Below are 8,021 nucleotides of genomic sequence, written 5' to 3' on the forward strand. Positions count from 1 at the left end.
ATCCATGATTTTCCATTCCTTAGATATTAAAATTAGTTTTTACAAAGGTTGTCAGTTACTAAGGAAGAGAACAGGGCAAGGCGGATACATTGGATAATTTTAAAAATCTTAATTCTCCCCTTAAAGATTTTGTTGAGAAAAAGAAAAATAATAAATTTGCTTTTTTGACAAATGATATTAGATATTACAAACTCATAGTATTTAACATAGGCAAGAAGCTCAGAATCATCTCAAAAACCCTAGAAACATGATCATCTGTATTTTTTATAAGAACTTTTAAATTAAAATATTGCCATTAAGAGCAAAAAACAATGACTAAATGGGATCCATACTAAAATTATTTGATGGAAGTAACTAAGATTTTAAAAAAGTACATCTCGGGGCTTCCCTGGTGGCGCAGTGGTTGAGAGTCTGCCTGCCAGTGCAGGGGACACGGGTTCAGGCCCTGGTCTGGGAGGATCCCACATGCCGCGGGGCAACTGGGCCCGTGAGCCACAATTACTGAGCCTGTGCGTCTGGAGCCTGTGCTCCCCAACAAGAAAGGGCGCGATAGTGGGAGGCCCGCGCACCGCGATGAAGAGTGGCCCCCGCTTGCCACAACTAGAGAAAGCCCTCGCACAGAAACAGGGACCCAACACAGCCATAAATAAATAAATAAATAAATTTAAAAAAAAAAAGTGCATCTCATGAATTTAGGTTACAAAATATTTAACCAGAGACATCATAGTCTAACAGTGCAGGATACAATTCACTATTGAATGTGACCCTTTCCTGACTAATTATATTTAATATTTTATGCAGTTTTCCATAGGCATAACTTTAAGATGAATTTTTATTATATAAAAATGTATATTCATTTTAATGTTCAATTTTGAACATATACAGTAAGTCTTGATGTTATAGTATGGGACTTAGAACACTTAAAATACAGCTTAATCATTGTACTTACTCCCTAGTTTATTTCTCCTATCTATATTACTTTTCAAAAAGCCATCATGTTACACACACACACACACACACACACACACACACGGGATTTGAAGGTAGAAAATCAAGTAAAAATGGGAAAACAAGATTGTAGGTATGAATAGTAAGGAATAAGTGTTGCCTAGAGTGTCATATAGGGGACATATTAGACAAACAAGCCTTGTTGGTTTCAACATCAAAATGTTATTCACAATTTTGCAGATACATCCTCTCCTAATTATTGATGCCTCTCAACTGACCAACAAAAGTAGATAAATTCTCATTGGAGAGCTTGTACTGTCACTTATTATATTTTCTGTAGACAATTAGTGAAGGCAAGACACTTAAGAACTAATTTATTCTACCTGAGAATGATAAAAATCAAAATGCCAAGAATTTGAAACATACGCCCCCAAACCAAGAATTAGTAACTTCAGTGTCAGGAAAACACCAAGCACATGTATTTTCTACTTGGTGGAATGGCATAAAGAAATACAGCTATTTGGAGAAAAGTTCATTTCCAACTTTTGGTCCCATAAAAATAACCTGTCTTATTAACCATTTCTCATATGAAGGGTGGACTAGAATGTATTGTCTTAAAAATCTGAGTCAACTAGAATTAGTATAATATTCACTTTCAATAAAAAATAACATGACAAGCAGTGATAAAAGCCATTTTTTAGAATATTTTATAAATATTTACATAAATGATTGGTCTTTTAAAAGCAAGACTGATATATATCCAGGATTTGTTCTGAGATAAAGACACACTTTCATCCTCCTACATCTATAATTTAGAAAAGAGAGGAATTATGGGAAAAAAAAAAGAATTATAACCTCAAGTTAATATATGATCATAATGAAAAGTAAATGTTAAATTAAGTTCCCACTAGTATATGAAGCTAGAACAGAATTACTTTTCAAAAAAGATAGAAGCATAATACCTATCTGGTGAAAAAGTGATCCAATATGTTTTATGATGTGTTACTGCATAGGCCTATGTAAGAAAAAAAGGTATGATTTACAGAGAAATCATACTTAACACAGATAATTAATAGACCTCACTACAATTATCTTGCTATTTTACAGTAGAAATTTTAGTTATGTGGGGCTTTTTTTTTTTTTTTTTTTTTTGCGGTACGTGTCCCTGTCCCTGTTGTGGCCTCTCCTGTTGCGGAGCACAGTCTCCAAACGCGCAGGCTCTGCGGCCACGGCTCACGGGCCCAGCCGCTCCGTGGCATGTGGGATTCTCCCGGACTGGGGCATGAACCCGTGTCCCCTGCATCGGCAGGTGGACTCGCAACCAATGCACCACCAGGGAAGCCCCAGGGCTCATTTATTAATTTCAGAATCTTGCTAAAGTTTTATGAGCACTTTACTAAGAACAATAGGTATTGACAGAAAGTACAAAAACTGGGAGCAAGTCATCACCACATACATGAGATTTAGGTGTCCCTTGAGGGGGATCCATATGTATCTACATAGCAGTAAAAACCAGTGACATAGTACAGTTAATTCACTTTGCTGATTTACTGCTTCTGGTTATCAAGGGTGGAATGAATTTCCTGACAGGCTTGGTTTGTAAACAGCAACTGGACGGTTTATGAACACTGGTAAAGGCAGGGTTTTCTTTTTACTGAAGCCATTCACATTACTAAACCACACGTGGGGTGGCCTTAGTCTACAGTGAAACACCTTCTCCTCCATTCTTACACTGGGAAAACATGAGCACTCAGTTGAGGGTGGTCAGATGGCGCTTCAACCAAAGAATTATAAAGAGTGACTAAAAGGAAAAAAAAAAAAAAAAAAAAAACATCTAGCAGGGCTTCCCTGGTGGCGCAGTGGTTGAGAGTCTGCCTTCCGATGCAGGGGACACGGGTTTGTGCCCCGGTCCAGGAGGATCCCACATGCCGCGGAGCGGCTAGGCCCATGAGCCGTAGCCGCTGGGCCTGCGCGTCCGGAGCCTGTGCTCCGCAACGGGAGAGGCCACACCAGTGAGAGGCCCCCGTACCACAAAAAACAAACAAACAAACAAAACATCTAGCAAATTCTAGGTGGGTTACTGTTTTTATCCCTGCAGTCCTTTCCACTCCCTTTACCAGAAACTTTTGGATACACACTTTTCCCCTTTTTGCAATGTGTTTCTTACTGACTTACAAGGGAAAAGGTCACCAGTGTGGAGCAACTTGACAATTCCAGAAAGGCATCTCTTTCTTCCCGATTAATTTTTGCACAATGCAGTTTGAGGTGGATAGACACTGCGCTGAGCAAAGTCACCAGCGGGGGAGTTGTTCCTGGAATGTGTTGAATGTGAATTCTTTAGATGCTGGGAAGAGGTGACTGCCCCCTTATTGGCATCTACCCATTTTCACTGGTTTGGCTGCATCAGTAGGACACAGGTATTATTTTGAAATACTCAGTGAATTCCCTAGCTCTTAATCACTGACAAAAGACTGCTCATAGGTTTCTGAAATTAGGCTTTCAAAGCAGAGCTACATTTTATCCACATTTCATTTGGATGTCTTCAAGTTTTATTTTGTTTATTCTATTTTTCAAGAATGAAGTTGAGAGAATCATCTCATCTTGGTGGAAGCTTTTCAACCATGCGCAAGACACCAAACTTAGCATGGGAAATACACAGGTAAATAAGGCAAGGCCCTTTTCCTCTAGATTAGTAATACAGCAAATAGACTCATGCTAAATATTTATTGACAATTACCTCTTTTTCATTCCTTCAGTAAAATATTTTAATTGTCTTTATTAAATACCATTCGTTTTCATGGTTGCTTTCTTTTCTCTGAAAACTAATTTAAAAAACTAAGAAAAGGGAAGTAAGTCTTTTCCTCCACTTAACTAGTTTTTCTTTAAAAGATTTTTCAAAACAGCAAATAAACTTCTGATCAAAACTCAGGCACACAGCTGATTTGTAGAACAGTCTTGCGAGTTCCTGACTCACCCGAAGCCATCTTCACGCCATATTGCACTCCTACCCCAGTTCTTCCACTCATCTATTCCTGTTAATATGCTTGTGATAATTCTCTCTTGAGAATTATATTAGGATTCCAAGTTACATAAATGATGATGAAAGTGATTTTCCTAAGCAAGCCATTTAAAACTACCATGGGTTAGGCTTTATATAGACTTCTGTTTGATATTCAAATTAATGTGTAATATGAACAATAATGAAAACTAGTTTCAAAATAGTATTGCAATATTTAAACTTTCATTAGTTTGCATAGGTTTTTGCTTACCTTTTTCTGAAGTAGATTGGTTAGGTACTAAACATTCAGACATAAGAATGTAATAAAAGAACTTTAAAAATAAAATAAAATAGAGCAAGTGAATATGCATGGTTTTTTATTCCTTCTTTGGAAATCCCAAAGCACAATAGTACATTGTTCTGTTGAAACCCTTATCATATTGTATTATAATTACTGTTTATAGTCTATTTTTCTGACCAGGCAGAGAGCTTCAGGGATCTTAACATATTAATCTTTGGATCCCAAGTTCTGACATAATGTCTGGCAAGTAGAGGATGCTCAGCAAAAATCCATTAAGTGAAAGAATTAGTGACGAGAGAGAATGTGTGGGATTCCCTCATTCTGCCATTTGAATCTTACCTTCCTCATCTGTAATATGGGTGAAATAAGGAGTTGTATAGAGCCTCAAAAGAGATCCTGTGTGTGTAAGTTATAAAGAATTGCATGGCGTTTGGTTAACTTTGGGATCCTTTAGTTCAGTCAGAGCTGATCCACTTACTATGTGTGAAACACTGGGCTAGGTAATGGAACAACCAGCTCCTTTCCTCATGGCATTGAAAGTCTGGTGGGAGATACTGCCAGATAAATGGGCAGCTGCAATAACACACTGTGACAAAAGCTGGGCAAATTGCAGGATGCTAAGGAGCAAACTGGAGAATCTTTACCACAGCTTTAAGGCATCTAAGGAGGATTCTTAGAGAATGCAATATCTAAGGTTGATGCATGACAGGTAAATATTTCAGGAAATGGAGGAGGAGATGAAAAGACCAGGAGGGAGGAGTGGGAGGGATGATGCTATGTATGTAAGGCTGGGGGGCCGTCTTCAATTCCTCATGTCTTAGTCTTGTTCCAAAGATCATTCCAACAACCTTCTGTAATCTTGTATGGTTCATCTATTTCCAAACTGTACCGAAAAATATCTCAGTTAAATTAGTTTTTTCTTCCATCATGTAGGAAGTTTTCTCTTTGGAACTACATTCCAAGAATTTCCTAACTTATAAGCTTACTTATCACTTTTGTGAGTTGGTAAGTGTTCTATCAGAAGAAATAGCAAAATCCCATCTTCACAATGCAAAAAAACCTTAATAGTGTTCCTAAATATATTGCATATAAGTAAATTAGCTTTAAAAACCTGAAAGCATTTTACCACTGAGTGGTTTCACTTCTCATTAATTATTGGTATTACTTGACATCTTTAAGATAAAAAGAATACTTTTCATGGAAATATATTGAAAGAATTATCAATTTAATGAATTTTGTCACATTACGCTGCTATTTGTGATTAATCATCACATACTAGGTGTCATATTAGCATTTATATTTTGTATGTTTCATGTAAACACCATAGTATTGTGAAGTGTATTTTGTGCTGACAAAATTAAACCATGTACTAAGGTCAGTTGTGTTAAATAAAACACTGACTTCTTTAAAAGAGTAGTGAAAAGAACATGACCAAACAAAAAAAATCAAGGTTGAATTCTTGGCGTAGTTATGAACTAGTTTTGTGGCTTCAGGTGTGTCGCTTAACTTCTATTTTACTTAACCATTATTTTCTTTATTCTCCTCATTTACACTTTAAATAACATGGAAACACTGTTTGAAAGAGCTTTCAATGGAGATTAGTTATAAATACTTAAAGTTAATTTAAGTATGGGTAAGTCCTAGAAGTTAAAATTAAAAAAAAACCCAAACTTCCACATATTCACCTTTTATTTCAGTATGTGAATTCTAGACTAAGAACCAAATCTCCTCGAGCACTATTTAAAATACAAATGTAAATTATATGTTTTACTGAATCGTTGTTTACATTATAATTATCCTCAGATTTCAGTGTTTGAAATGGATTATAGGAACATCAATAAAGGAAGACATTTTAAAAATAATAATGAAAGATCCAGATATCCAACATATCAAATAAAACTGAGATAGAAAGAATTATGAGGTTATTATAAGAGGAGATCCTTAGGTATTTTTCTAGAAATTTGGAGTGTAAATATGTTTAAAAGAACAATTTTATGGGCTCAGGAGAGGAAATGAATGACCTATGGAATAATTGTCATCGTATTCATACCGTAATGCAACAGTTCACTTTGCTCATTTTGACTTATCAATTATACACACTATTCTTCCTGAAAAGAGCATAGAGTAGAAAAATCTGGTGCCTTCCTGGTTCCTGAAAAAACTGAATTGCTACTTACCTTGGAAGATGACCATGGCTTCAAACCATATAGTATTTATTACACAAGTTATTATTTTTCCATCCCCAAATTTCCTAATGAAAAGAAAAAGCCTATTTTAATCAAATTGGCTTCCCTTATGCTCCTTAAGTGCAAGAGGCGCCCATCTGGGCCTGGAGATAATGATGCCATGAGATGGTAATCTAAGTGTTAAGACACAGGGCAGTCTTCTTCTAAAAATAAGTGGCCATTTAAATGCTACCATATCTTGTTTTGCAAATTTATCCTCACACAGAAAATAATCATTTTTCATGCAAAAGTTAGTCATAAAATTCTCCATTAGTGGTTGGTAATGGACCATAATATTACATGTTTGTAAAAAGTGCATTTGGAAAATGAAATGCTAGAAGTAATGGCCATATAAGGGATATTTATATGAGATAAACTTGTAGGGACAGATTTCCTTTTTACTGACAATGGCCTGCACTGAATATTTTCCATTTTCTTAGGAGAGGAGTTCTGAAATTTTATCATTTGTCAAGCTATATTAATATTCTGCTTTGTTGTGTTCTAGCTGATTTCATAGAAAAATGGGAGTGATTAATAATTGTTAGTTTTACGGTAGATGTGATAAAATAAATCAGAAAGGAGTCTTGGAATGTTAAACATATTACAGCAAACAATGTTAACCTATGTCTAAATCAAACCTGAATGTTTACAGTATATTTCCAACCTTCATTATTAACACATAACCCTAAAGGGATGAATTTCAAGCAAATATCAAGAGAGGATCTGGCACTTGCAATTGTACTTTCGACATAAGGTTCTATGCATTCCCATTGCGAGGCCAATAATGCTAGAGGGGATGTATTCACTTTCTACCATGGTCAAAACTGACAAAGATGCTTAAACTGAAGATGGAACCAAAATCACCTCACTGTACACACACAAAAAATTAATTCCAAACCCCTTCATTTCTTATTTTAAAAGGAATTTGTTTTTACTTGCATAAAGAAAAATATAATACTATTTTCAATGACCAACTCAGACTGGATGAAACTGTTGCTTTTAATGTCCACAAAGTAATGAATAATAATAATAATGACTAGGAGTTAATAGTTACTGAGCCCTCACTACGAGTCAAGCACTGTTCTGTTCTATATATTTCATTTAGCCTTCTCCACAACCTTTGAGGTCGGGCATCACTTTACAGATGAAGCATCTGAGGCACAGTTCTAGCAAACTATTCCAAATCTGATAACCTGATACTGGAGCACATTCTATCTCTGTTTGTTGTTCTCTCTCTCCCTGAGCAGGGAAGTGAAAGACTCATTGAAGGTTATTGCTCAGTTTAAGAGCTAATTACTAAACACAGATTGAGAATCCCTAAACTGCAATCTGAACTAGCCAGCTGTTTATTTTCAGGAACTAAAGGGGCCCGTAGCATGGGGACTCAATGGGTGTATAGCCCATGGCTGTTCTTGGAACTTTATTGGAAGGTATGTGGGAGAATATTAGTTTTCTCTTACTGGTGTAGAATAAGTGAGTATGTAAGTATAGAATATTCTACTAGTGTAGAATAGCTCAGCCATAGGTCTAAGGCAGCCCAGACCAAGCA

The sequence above is a fragment of the Mesoplodon bidens genome (genome assembly GCF_964165515.1).
Source record: "Mesoplodon bidens genome assembly, chromosome: 5".
Taxonomy (NCBI): domain Eukaryota; kingdom Metazoa; phylum Chordata; class Mammalia; order Artiodactyla; family Ziphiidae; genus Mesoplodon; species Mesoplodon bidens.